The 13,585-nt window shown below is 56.0% G+C and overlaps 1 long non-coding RNA gene across 20 annotated transcripts in view; it reads left to right on the forward strand.

The window, feature by feature from the left end:
- LOC147347826 (uncharacterized) overlaps window positions 1-13,585 on the forward strand; it is a 45,482-nt gene that overhangs the window by 23,562 nt on the left and 8,335 nt on the right. The gene's annotated exons all lie outside the window — the stretch shown is intronic.

The following is a 13,585-nucleotide window of genomic DNA, read 5'->3' on the forward strand; positions in this document are numbered from 1 at the left end:
TTTGTAAGGACAAGGGCAGTCTGTCCCTTACCTCCCACGCCTACACTGCCTCTCTGATGAGACTACCACCTCTCCGGACATCTGTTACAGGCTTAACTCTGTGTGTGTGTGTGTGTGTATGTTAGTTGGTCAGTCGTGTCCGACTCTTTGTGACCCCATGGACTATGGCCTTCCAGGCTCTTCGGTCTGTGGAATTCTCCAGGCAAGAATACTGGAGTGGGTTGCCATTCCTTCTCCAGGGGATCTCCATGGTCTCCTACATCGCAGGCAGATTCTTTTCTCTCTGAGCTACCAGGGAAGCCCAGGCTCAGCTGTGCAACCCTTCACATTCGTGTGTTGAAGCCTGAACCCTTGGGGCCTCAGTATTTGGGATCCTCAAAGAGGTGGTTCTTTTCAAATGAGGTCATGTGGGTGGGCCCTAACTTGGTAGGACAGTGGACCTCATAAAAGGATGGGGTTGGGAGGCACAGAGAGAAAGCCTGGTGAAGACAGAGAGGAGTTCGCGTGCACCAGCCCAGGGGAGAGGCCTGAGGGGAAGCAGGCCGACTCCTTGACCCTGGACACCCAGCCTCCAGGGCTGTGAGGGGACACAGTTCTGTGGTTAAGGCCCCAGGCTGTGGTGCTTGTTACAGCGGCCTGCGCTGACTGATGCAGCCTGTAACCACACATCAATGCTATCCTTTCTCCTGCCAGCTGAGGGGCTCCAGGTGGAGGGTCAGGGCAAGGGAAATGGATGGGGCTGGGGACCATCCCAGGCAGCATTCCAGGTGGGGCTACTCTCCTCTAACTCCTTGGCCTCCTTCCAAAGCCCCCTATCCCCATAGTTGCCGCGAAGTCCTAAGCATCAAAAGGACGTGTGGGCACGAGCAGGGGGGTAGGTTCAAGAAGGCACCCAGGGGATGCTCTCTGAGCAGCATTCTGGTGACATGCGGTCTTGCTTCCTCAATTTTATAAACGTTACAGTTATGACTTTGAATTTCCATACAGAGGATGGAGGAAACAAGGTAAAATGAAAGGAAAGAGGGAAAAATTCCAACTTCATAGCATCACCTGCTATTTGCAAGGTACATTAGAGGGGACCAAGCCCTTACTGCTCATGGTCACTGTCAGTCCCACCTGGTACCCAGAGCAGGGGTTGTTACTCGTCTCCCCCTTTTGCAGTGAGGCAGCTGAAGGCGCGCGTCTTGCCCGGGCGCGTGGAGGCAGGGTCCAGGCCCCGCCTCTGGAGCTGCACAGTGTCCCATGCATGTGTCCTGACACCCACTTACTCCGTGGCCCTTCCTGTGGTGAGGACTCTGAGATTTTTCCACCATGACCCACAGGCTGGGGAGGGCTGAGGGCCAAAATCTCAACATCTGGGCACCTTTGGGAGCACCCCCTGTTCCCTGAGCCTCGAGCTCTCCCCACTTCCCCAGGGACGGAGGGTGGATGGAAGGACCCCTGTTTCGCCAGGCAATGCGTCGGCAATCACACCCACTGTGCCAGCCCTGGAGGCCTCGGGCAGAAGCCAAACAGACTCAAGCCAGAGCCGCTGTGTCTCCTCCACCCTTAGAGCAGCTTCACTTAGGATGAAAGCCCAGGCGGGCTTTTTATTTAATTCAAAATTTATTGTGATGAGAGCAGAGAACTCCTGCCCGGTGATAAAGTGTTCAGAAGGCTGGCGTTTGAGCAGGGCTGGAAAATGCTGCTGTCAAGGGGCAGGTGGGTCTCAAGAGCGTGAGGAGGGCCCTTTCTGCCCTGGGCACTGTGCCCCGTCTCTCGTGAAACGGGCACTTCTCGGCCGTCTGGTCAAGTGGGTAGCGTGGGAGCCACTGTCCCAGTGGCTGTTGTTTAGTTGCTCAGTCACGTCCAACTCTTTGCGACCCCACGGACTGCAGCCTGCCAGTCCGTGGGATCTCCCAGCGAGAATCCTGGAGTGGTTGCCACTTCCTCCTCCAGGGGAATCTTCCCGACCCAGGGATGGAGCCCGCCTCTCCTGCACTGTCGCCACCCCACGCCTCATCGCTCGGGCTCTCTGCTCTTCGGCTGCACAGACGATCGCCAAGCTGAGGTTTGAGGGCTGCTTCTGGGAGCTATGGTTGGGTGTTACTTGATGCAAAAGTGATTCTTGGTTTAGTGCTGGGAAAGACCAAGGCTCCCTGAGAAGGCAGGCATTCTTCTCCCAGACCCCCCATGACTCAAGCCTGAGCTCTCAGTTCTCACCGGGTTTTCCAGGCTGCCAGCTGCCCCCGGAGATTTAGGACTCGCCAGCCCCCATGATCAAGTGAGCCAGTTCCTTAAAATAAGTCTCTCTCCATCCTTTTCATATATAGACCCTACAGATATAAGTATAGATATTCACATCCTATTCATTCTATTTTTTTCTGAAGACTCCTGAATGATACCCCATGAAAATGCCCAGAGACTAGACATCTGTCCACCCCTCCCTCTCTCCCTGAAGCTTGGTCCGGGTCTCACTTTTGAGCTGGACTGAAGTGTGGGTGTGTCACTTACCTGAGGAGACAAGGTCTGAACGGGGGTAGGTGAGACGTACCCCCTGAACAAGTGTTGGCAATGTCAGCCCAGCTTCTCGCGGTAACTACTTAGGCACGCTAGACCTGGAGGCAAGCTGCCAGCCTGCCCTCCTCTCCCGGGTCCTGGGGGGTCCAGACCTGCGGTGGAGGAGGGCCCTGCCCTTTCTAGGTGGGAACCTCCCCCAGGAGACCCCTCTCTGCTCCCCGCCCCTCACTAACAGGTCTCATTTGGGGGCTTCTGACCGGAGCCGAGGGCACGAGGTGTGAGCACCTTGCAGCCTCAGCCTGTGTCCCGGGGGAGAGGAGTCTCCGATGGGTGGGTTTGCAGGAGGGCGTCTGCTGAGCGTGTTGGTGCCCGGGTCCCTCTACGCCCAGGGTCCGCACGCGGTCACCCCTGCCAGGCCCCCTCCCTGAGCTCTGGCCTCAGCCGGCGAGGCGTGCGGTTGGACCCAGAGGTGCCATGATGCTGGGCCTCTCTACAGAGAACAGGGCTTATTGCCAGCAGGGCCTCGGGGTTCTGTGCCCAGGAAAGGATGCCCGCTAGGACACTGAGCCCAGGGACGTCCTCCACCCTGGGGAGGCGGCCCCACCCCAGCAGGGATCCCGTCCCCAAGGCCCCTCAGGACCTGTTGGCCCCTCTGCCTTGTGACCGCCTCTCGTCGAGTCGTGGGGACAGCAAGAATGGGGCGAGCCTGCCAGGAGACCTGCTCTTCGCTCCTTTTAGAAAACACTTCCTAAATGAGGAGATGCGGTGGCACCTTCCAGCAGAGGCCCTGGAGCTGGGTGCCGGGTGCTCACCCAGCAGGTCCTCCTTCGGGTCGGAAAGTGGCCGTCAGCCTGCCACCGCCGGTAGATCCCCGCCAGGCTGGGTCAGCCCCACCACGGTCACTGCCACATCCCCGGGGAGACGGACGGGTGCAGACGCGGAGGCAGGGGGATGGACGGCAGGGGCTGGGCGGCGGGGCCAGGGGCTGGTTGTTGGGGGAGCTGCCTCCCCGGGAAGTCCTCTGCGCCTTGCGTGCCGGTGTCAGAAAGCCACCTGCAGAGGAACGGGCTTCCTCCCGCCCTCCAGTCGGAGCCCTTTCAAGTGAGCTTCCCGGGGTGGTTTCCCGGGCCCCACCAGCAGTGGCCTCTGTGCGTGGAGAGCCAGCCCACGTCCGCCTTCCACAGCGGGAGCCGTGTGTGCTCGCCGCCACCTCAGTTCCAGCAGGAGGGAGGTGGGAGTCCGGCCTGTGTTCCCGGCCCCGAGTCCTGGGGAGGGGTTGACTGACCTTGCCCTCCATCCAGCATCACGTGTAACGTGTCCTCCTGGCAGGAGGGACCCCCAGCTCCCCGCTGACCCCTCCGACCCCTGGGAATCCGCACAGGTGCCCAGCCCGGCCCTGCCCTCCGCTGCCCCGGGTGCCCGCAGAGCCTCTGGCTGCCCCAGGGGATGTCTCCAGCCGCCTGCTTCCCCTGCCTGCCTTTTCTTTCTCTCCCCTCCTCCCCATCTTCTTCCTCCTCCTTCTCCACCTTCGGGAGCGCATGTTCCCTTCTGAGGGTAGGGACTGCAGAGCTGTCTTTAATTTGGAAACTGTGGTTTGTCTCCAACAAGAATCCTGTAAGTGTGGTTTGCAGGGATGTCAGGTGAGGCTCCCCTAGTCGTGCGTCAGGAATAGGGGGGTGCTGTGTCACTTCCTCCGTCTCACACTTGATAAACAGAGGTGCTTCGGACACAAAGAGACTGGGAGTCTCCCCTGAGGGGCTGCGGCGGATACAGAGGGGCAGGAGCGGGAAGCAGCCTCCTCCACGCTGCCCACACCGATCAGACGGGGTCCCTCCCGAGGGTTAGCCTCGTGGGGGATGCGGGCCGCCAGGGGAAGGGCTTCCCGCTGGTGCCGCCCCCACCCAGACTCACACGCTGAAGCCCTGTCCCCAGTGGGAGGCACTGGGAGGTGGAGTTTGGGGTGGCAATTAAGGCTAAATGAGGTCATGGCAGGGGGGCCCTGAGCTGAGTGGTCAGTGCCCTTTTAAGAAGAGGAAGGGATGGAGCCTGCCTCTCCCTGGGCCAGAGGAGCACCCAGGGAGAAGGTGGCCACCTGAAGCCCAGGAAGGGAACCCCGCCAGGAACGGAGTCAGCCGCCACTCTGTGACATTGCTGCCGTGTTTTGGCCTTGTCCCGTGGCATGGAGGCGCTACCTGACCAGGGACTAACCTGCACCCCTTGTCTTGGGAGTGCGAACTCTTCATCACCAGGCCGCCACCTTGAGCCGGGGCTTTGCGGCCTCCGGGACTGCAGGAAAATAGTTCTCTGTTGTTTCAAAGGCCCCCAGTCAGTGGTATTTATTTTGCGGAAGACGAGGCCTGAAGCCGCGGAGTCTGTGCTCCTCCAGCAGGCCCCAGGTGATTCCACACGCTTTGCATGGTCACTCAACCCATTCTCCCCGTCCTCACCAACCACCGAGGTCAGGACTGCCCTCACCCCTCCACAGAGAATGAAAACCCAAGGCATGAGAAGGTCGGCAGACAAAAGGGGCCACGAGCCGGTCTCTGCAGCCCTGGCCCCCTCCCCGGCCCCCAGACTGTAACCCCGGGCCTCAGAGCCTCGTGGGGCCTGACACAGGAGCGCTGATCAGGGAGGATGTTCTCAGGTCTCCCTCGGGCAGCTGCCACCTTGCCCCTTTCAGGGCAGGTCAGGGAGCAGGGAATGTGTCTGCGGACCTGCTGGTCTGGGTACAGGGGTGAAAAGTGGGCCTCCCTCTGAGTCATTCTTTCCCCTCTGCGCCCCTTCCTGGCCTTTGTTCCCTCACCCCCAGGCCAGGGCCGGAGCAGTGTGAAACTGTGACCCAACAGAGACGAGTGTTCACAGCCCATGGCCATCTCAAAGGCCCCCAGCGGAGGGCGGAGGGCAGGGTCCCACCCTCCCCGCCCATGTCCTAGGACGGTGATGCTTCTATGGGGACCGCAGGGGACCCCGACCTCTACTACAAGCGTGAAACCCACGGCATCTGTCCCAAGGACCAAGGGGCTGTCAGTCTCTCTAATAATCTTAAAGTGAAAATCTCGAGTCCAGAAGGAGCTCAGAGCAGTTTGAGGACACTGTCTGTGGCACCCGGACTCCTGGGAGGTGTAGCACGGGGCTTGCTGGACCACTCAAGGCAGCACCCCTCCTCCCGGACGAGGCGGGGCTGGGGAGGGACGGAGGAGGGCTGGGGAGGGACGGAGGAGAGCTGGGGAGGGACGGAGGAGGGCTGGAGAGGGACGGAGGAGGGCTGGGGAGGGACGGAGGAGGGCTGGAGAGGGACGGAGGAGAGCGGTCCACCGTCTCGGCTCTGATAGAGGAAGGTGCACCAAGGACAGGTCCCGGGGGAGAGAAGCAGCTTTCAGTATTCGTTTTCTTCTTTGCGCTTTTCCTAATATTTGACTTTTATTGTGGATTTAAAACTTTTTTTTTTTCAACCGGAACTTCAGGGTGTTCTCAATCACTGCTAGGTAAGGAAAGTTCTATTTTATCAAGCTCTGAAAATGCCGTTTCAAAACCCCAGCTGGATGATAAGTTAGAGTTTGTGTACATATTTACTGTTAGCTTCGTAAGCGGCAAAGTAATTGTGGAACAAGAGGCCAGTATCCATGATGCATCACGTGGATGATGAGGAGCCAAGCACTTTGTCAAGCATTTCACATGCATCATCTCAGATACGTGAGCCTCCAAACAACCGTATGAGTTTGATACTTTGCTGTGGCATTGGGATTTACAATAAGAAATACATATTCAGCCTTGGTGCCATTCCTGGCACAGAACTCCTGAAATCCTTGGAATTGGGACTTGGGGTTTCCCAGGTGGGGCTAGTGGTAGAGAACCCGCCTGCCAGTGCAGGAGACATAAGAACATGGGTTCCATCCCTGGGTCAGAAAGATCCCCTGGAGGAGGAAATGACAACCCCCTGCAGTATGCTCGCCTGGAGAATCCCGTGGACAGAGGAGCCTGGTGGGCTACAGTCCATGGGGTCGCAAAAGAGTCAGACACGACTGAGCAACTAAACAACAACAGATGAAGACCCACGAAGCCCAAAGACAGGGTTTGGAGAGCTTCTGGGTTGGTGAGCTGGTCCTCAGCGTACCATCGTGGGGGCCCCAGACTCCACAGGGCAGGTCTCGTCTCTGCATCCGCTGTTGACGTGTATCCTTTCATATCTGTTGTAATAAACCGGTGGTCAACGGATTAATGGGACCCAGGCAAGGGGCTGTGGGAAGCTCTGATTCACAGCCTGTTGGCCAGAGGCTCTGCCAGCCCCGTGCTAGGAGTGACTGGTGACAAATCTCCCGTGGTCTGTGCCTCCTGGGGAGGAACACACAAGGAAGCTGACAGCTATGGTTCTGGGTAGATGCTACTGAGGATAAGAGCCCAAGGCTGCAGGAGAGGGTGACTGGGGTGGGGACTGATGGGAGGGGCCTCAAGGGGAGGAGGTGGATGAGCAAATCCTTCTCCCAAAGCAGAGGGAGGAGGGGTTGAGGGCTGAAATGCGAGCTGGGGGAGGAGGGAGGGGTGGGAGGGGAGGACCAGAGGAGTAGAGGCCAGGCGGGCGGGGGACCCAGCAAATCTGCCCGCCAACTTAGGAGTTTAGAGATGTTTATCTCATGAAATCCCAAACTAAGATCAAGTTTTGAGCACAGAAAGCAGGATATATTTTCCATATTAAAATGCTCCCTTGGGTGCCCACGTGGAGGGTGGAGGGAGGGGGCACCATGAGCCTCCGTTGGGTGCCCCCATGGAGGGTGGAGGGAGGGGGCCCCGTGAACCTCCCTTGGGTGCCCACGTGGAGGGTGGAGGGAGGGGGCCCCGTGATGCCCCAATAGGTCATAGGTTCCCACACCTGGCTATGGATGGGGACCCCTCGGAAAATATAAAACTGATGTCTGGGTCTCCCAGCCCCAGGCCAGGAATTCTGATTTCATCAGTCTGAGGTGCAGCCTGGAACTTTTAAAAAGCATCTCAGGGGCTTCTAAGAGACACTAGAATTTGAGACCCTGTGAGTAGAAGGTTCAGGATATGATCCAGTGGAGAGCTGACGGTGTGGCCGCGAGGTGGGGAGCTGTGAACTGATCCGTGAGAGGCGTCGTAGAGGCAGAAGCAGTGTCCTCGTAGGAGCCCCGGTTGTGCGCAGCAGAGGAGCGGGAGAATTGAAAAGTTACTCAGGGGGGAGCCACAGGCAGACCCTGGGGAGGCGCGGGTGCTTGGGTTGGTACTTAAAGCTGCAGGAATGGCAGCAACTTCACAGGAGAGGGTGTGGAGAGGAGAGGAGAAAGGCTCAACTTTTAATTTTTTAAATTTATCTGGCTATACCAGGTCTCAGCTGTGGCACATAGGATCTTTACCTGGCACATGGGGTCTAGTTCCCTGACCAGGGGTCTGACCCTAGGCCTCCTGTGCTGGGCACACAGAGTCTTGGCCACTGGACCGCCAGGGAAGTCCCAAGCCTCGATTCTAACAAGGAGGAGAGGAAAGAAGCTAGACCGCAGGGGTGAGGTCTGGGCGCTGGGCAAGCCTCTCCGTCTCCCCTCAAGGCCGCCTGGCTGACACCCCTGCTCTCCAGGGCTGCCTCGTAGATGACACGGCACCAGGGTGACGGCGGGGGCACCGGCTTACTCTGGACTTACAGCGATGTTGGTATGAGTTTTCTCTTGCTGTGTAAACATTTACTACCAACCTGGTAACTTCAAACAACACACACCGATTGTCTGTGCTTCCAGGCGTGTTGCGGGGCTCACGAAGCAGCGGTCAGGGTGACAGCTGAGGCGGGGTCCTTGTCCAGGTGGCCACATGTGTCGGCAGAACTCAGCTCCTCTCCTGCACATCTCAGGGCAGCTTGCTCCCCTGAGGCCGGTGAAAGCACAGAAAGGCGGGCCTCCCTTTCGTTCACACTTTGCTCTCCCTGGGTGCCCTCCGTGACCTCTGCCCTGTCTCTCTGAGCCCAGGAGGGCTCTCTGCCTGTTTCTAGGGATTCTGGTAGGAGGAGAGGTCTCTGCGGCTTTGAGTCTCTTACCTCCGACGCAGCTTTTAAAAGGTTCACCTCGTTAGGCCGGCCCCACCCAAGGCCATCGTCCTTCTGATTAATTTGCAGTCAGTTGATGGCAGTCTTCATTTCATCTGCAAAACCTCATCCATTTGCCATCTCACACCATCCCCTCTGTGGCTGGCATTCACAGGCGCTGCCCACACTCCAGGGGATGGGGTTACACGGGGGGAGTGCGCCAGGAATGGGAGAAGTGAAGCGTTAGTTCCTCAGTCGTGTCCGACTCTTCGAGACCCCACGGACTGAAGACTGCCAGGCTCTTCTGTCCACAGAATTCTTCAGGCAAGAACACTAGGCTGGGTAGCCATTCGCTGCTCCAGGGGAGTCTTCCCGACCCAGGGATGAAACCTGTCTCCTGTGTGTCTCCTTCATTGGCAGGCAGATCCTTTACCAGGGAGCCACCAGGGAAGCCCCTGTTTTTCTTTAAAAGCAATTTTCCGCAAGCATTTATTGAGAAAACCAAGATTCCCCTAGTGCTTTGGCATAAACCTTCATGAATACAGGGGTCCCGCGGGATCAGAGAAAGTTGAGTTTAAGTTTTGGTTTGTTAGTAGTATCGTAAGGCCAGAGAAGGCACTCGCACCCCACTCCAGTATTCCTGCCTGGAAAATCCCGTGGACGGAGGAGCCTGGTGGGCTGCAGTCCATGGGGCTGTGAAGAGTTGGACACGACTGAGCGACTTCACTTTCACTTTTCACTTTCATGCGTTGGAGAAGGAAATGGCAACCCACTCCAGTGTTCTTGCCTGGAGAATCCCAGGGACGGGGGAGCCTGGTGGGCTGCCGTCTATGGGGTCACACAGAGTCAGACATGACTGAAGTGACTTAGCAGCAGCAGCAGCAAAATCAGCTGCTTAGGGTAGGGAGGCATTTCCACCAGGCTGCCCAGACTCAGCAATGATCCCCTGCTGGGCACACGGAGTTTCCCGACAGTTTCCTAGCAGCTCCCAGAGGGGAAGACTGGGGAGCCAGGAAGGGGGTGAGCTGGGCTTGGGTGGAAGTTGGAGGTCGGGAACCGAGGAGGAGAGGAAGAGAGGCGATCCCTGTCGGGAGCTGCGGGGACTGAGCCTGGGGCCGGGCCGCAGCGGGGGCTGCCCGGGGCCACGGGTTCCACGGAGGAACTTAAAACGTGTTGATCTCTGTGTCTCTGTGGCTTTGGGTTTAACCTCAGTGGTTGGCTTGCGTTGTGCACAGCAGCCGATCAGAACCCCTGAGCTGGAGCCCGGGGTGGAGCCGGACATGTGAGAGGTGGCCCCGGCCCGGGGTGTCCCGTTCTGGAAGTGCCGGCGGGGCCTTGTGCGCAGAGCGGAGGCTGCAGAAAGAGCCATGTTGTTGTCTCTGCGTGTGACTGGGCGTCCTGGGAGCGGGAGGCAGGTCAGGGGAGGCACAGTCCCTCATGGGAGGTGAGGGCCCTTCGGGGGCCGCTGGGAGAGGCTGGGGCGCGGGCTCTGGCTGACTGTGCCTGACAGCCGAAAAGGTCTCCTCCTCCCAGGAGGCACCCCCGCGCTCTCTCCAGGGCAGCGGGAGCCCCCTCGGCCTCCGCAGTGACTCCCGGGCCCCGTGTGCCTCACGTGTCTGCAGGGATCGAACTGCCTGTCCCCCTGATGGGGAGCGGCCTCCACGCATCCCTGCCAGTCCACCCCGGGTACTCTCTCCTGCCCCAGCAGCTGCCCTGGGGGGTCGTTTAGATTCAGTGGAACCAGTTCCCACCGAGGGCATCGCGCTCCAGCCACCGCCTGGAAGGGAGCCTGGCTTTCTGTCTTCTCCCTTTTTCGTCTCAGGGAGGACAGAGCCATGGGTGGGGAGACTGAGTCACGGGGGGCCTGTCCTGGCAAATGTCCGGGAGGTGACTTTGCTCCTAGGACTTCTAACATCCTGCGCTTCTCAGCTTGACAATGAGGAGACTCAGAGGACGTTCTCACAACGTTCTCATGTTGGTGGAGGGCAGTGGAGCTCAACTGGGGGCAGTTCGCCCCTGGGGGGGCATTTCTGATCATCAGTACCAGGAAGGGGCCCGGAGGCAGGTGAGGTGCTGCCCATCCATCCAGGGAGAGAGGCCAGGGCAGCACACGGGATGACCCTCACGACCCAGAGTGATTCTGCCCCAAAGGCCAGCAGTGCCAAGGTTGAGAAACCCTTGTACAGACAGAATATGACCACTCTTCCCAGAGAGCCAGGGTTCTGAGGCTATCATACAGAACCGCAGTGTGTCTGGGAGCCGTCTGCCTGAACTCTATTTAGGGAAAGAATCATGACCTACTTTCCGGCACTTCCCTAAAGCAAGAGCAGTCAAAAATTTCAAATAGCCGCAACGTGCGAGAAAGCCAACAACAAATGCCCACATCTACTGGGTGGGGGTTAAAAGACTCATTTTCGTAACGAGGACACTTGGGGCAAAGGACAGTTGGGGCGAGAAGCGCCTCACGGAGTGTGTCCCTGAGGAGGAGTGCTGACCGGCCCAAGGAGCAGACCCTGCCCGCCATCCCCACGCCCGCCTCACCTGCACCAGCAGGGCTTTCAGCCCGAGGAGGAGCGTTGTCCGGATGGAGACCTAGAGACGGCCTCCCTTTGGGTGATTTATGCTGAATTAGTTCTGTGGACCCTTTGGGTACCAGTTCCGACAAGCTGTCTTCATTACAGAAGGTGCCTCCAGGACCAGCCATGAGGGAGTGTGTCTTGAGTTACCAGATCATAAATTTAATGTTGGAAACCATCTTCCCTTCTTGCACTGGGAACCTTTAACAAACAGTGTTTAGTGTTTTCAAAACTGCCCACACTTTAATATGGTATCTGGGGTTTAAAGAACCCCGAGGTCAGAGGAAGGGTTTTATGAGCCCTGAAACTGTCAGGCAAAATTGTGTGTGGGTTCACTTAGCAGAGGAGGGAATCCACCGATTTTATCACCTTCCCAAAGCAGTCTTTATTCCAGACACAGAGCTGCCCTGGTGGCTCCAATGGTAAAGAATCTGCCTGCAACGCAGGAGACATGAGTTTGATCCCTGGGTCAGAAAGATCCCGTGGAGAAGGGAATGGCAACCCACACTAGTATTCTTGCCTGGAGAATCCCATGGACAGAAGAGCCTGACGGGGCCACAGCCCTTGGGATCACAAAGAGTCGGAAACGACTGAGGGTTGAACACTTTCACTTTTCACAATTCAGTGGAATTATTCCATTGCAACACCAGCAGGAGAACCATAGTATCTCAGAGAACCAGGGGACTACGGGTCGGGCAGCCTCCTGAGGGGCGTGATGGGCCCCAGAGCAAAGCCTCGGTCTTTCTGACCACCCCTCCCCTGACGGGAGCTCAGCCTGCCCTGGCCAGGGTTGCAGACCCAGGGTCCTAAAGCCACGTGTCCCAGCCCCTTGTCTGGTATCCGTCCTTGTAGCCAGCTGCTCTCCCATCCTGCCTGGGAGCCAGGGACAAAAATAATTACCTGTTCTGTCTGCAGGTCAATACCAGAGGGGCTGTATGTGAGAAAATACAGTTTATTTCAATGATAAAGATAACACATGCTCATTATAACTAAGTTGGAAATGACACAGACGTTAAAAGTATGTAGGAAAATCTCTTCTAATTCCGAGACCCAGATAGCCCCTGTTAAATTGTGGCTTGTATTTCATGCATCCTTGTCTTCTTTTTCGGGGCATGTCTTCCAGAGTCTGGACCACGATCTCTATTTAACTGTATGCTTTGATTTTTCATATAACATAATACGGCACTTTCTCTGTTACTACAAATAATGCTTGCACATCCTTTCAATAGCTGAACTAAACTGAAGAAGACCGAATAATAATAATAATAATAATACAGAGAAGCTAGTGTTTGCTATATTCCACTGTTCCTAGCAATGTATATCCATTTTCAAATGTCGTTTCAACAACAGCCCAATGAGGTAGAAATTATCCTTGTCATGTAAATTCGTAAGAAATTGAGGCTCAGAGTTTTAGCAATTTGTCTAACGTGACACAATTATTAAACAGACAAAGGGATTTACAGACAAGTTTGTTTGACTCTGTTTCCCTTGCTTCTAATTACTGCCTAATTTCTCTGATCTTGAACGTGGGTTTGCCTCCAGAATTTTGGGGGGCTCTGTCTCTAGTTGCAGCGACTGAGACTCCTCTTGGCTGCGGTAGGAGGGCTTCTCGTTGTGGTGGCGCCTCTTGTCGCAGAGCACAGGCTCAGTAACTGTGGCGCATGGGCTTAGCCGCCCTGCAGCATATGGGATCTCAGTCCCCAGACCAGGGATCAAACCCATGTCCCCTGCATTGGCAAGCAGACTCTTCACCCTGGACCACCAGGGATGCCCCCTAAATTTTCACCATTGTAAATACTGCAATGTACATCTTTGGACAGAACATATTTTCCCCTGGATAAATTCACAAAACTGAAATTGCTAGAACTAAGATTTGAACATTAAAAAAAAATTGTTACATTATTGCCAATTTGCTTCCTGAAAAGCCTGTGTCCTCTTGTATCCCCTCCAGCGCTGTCCTTGTTTTCCTCCACACGGCCCGAAAAAGGCCGACTCACACATCCCGGCTGTTTATGACAGCTTCAGATGGGTTGCTTTTGCTTCGTATTTGCATCTACTTAGTTATTAGGAAGGTCACACTTTTTTTTTTTTACATGTTTTAAGCTATTTATATTTTCTACTAATAATCTGAACCCATTTATCCAATAAGTTCTTAGCATTAGATCAAAGGGGGCTTCACTGGTAGCTCAGATAGAAAAGAATCCTCCTGCTAACACAGGAGACCCAGGTTCAACCCCTAGGTTGAGAAGGTCCCCTGGAGAAAATTATGGGTAATTAACATCTTTGTAGGTCAAAAAATTGTTGACTATCACCTCAACCAAGTATTTTTAGAAGGCATTATGAATATTAATATTTAGATGTGTTGGCCTTAATTATTTTTATGTTTTCCTATAGATGTTTTGGTTTCCAAAATGAGTATCTAAATAATAATCTGAAAAGAATTTGTGTAATAACAAAGATGGCATGCTAATTATTCCCATGGACT

Source organism: Bos grunniens, chromosome 23 (assembly GCF_055505025.1).
Source record: "Bos grunniens cultivar Pamir isolate PY7600 chromosome 23, Bosgru_T2T1.0, whole genome shotgun sequence".
Classification (NCBI taxonomy): Eukaryota; Metazoa; Chordata; class Mammalia; order Artiodactyla; family Bovidae; genus Bos; species Bos grunniens.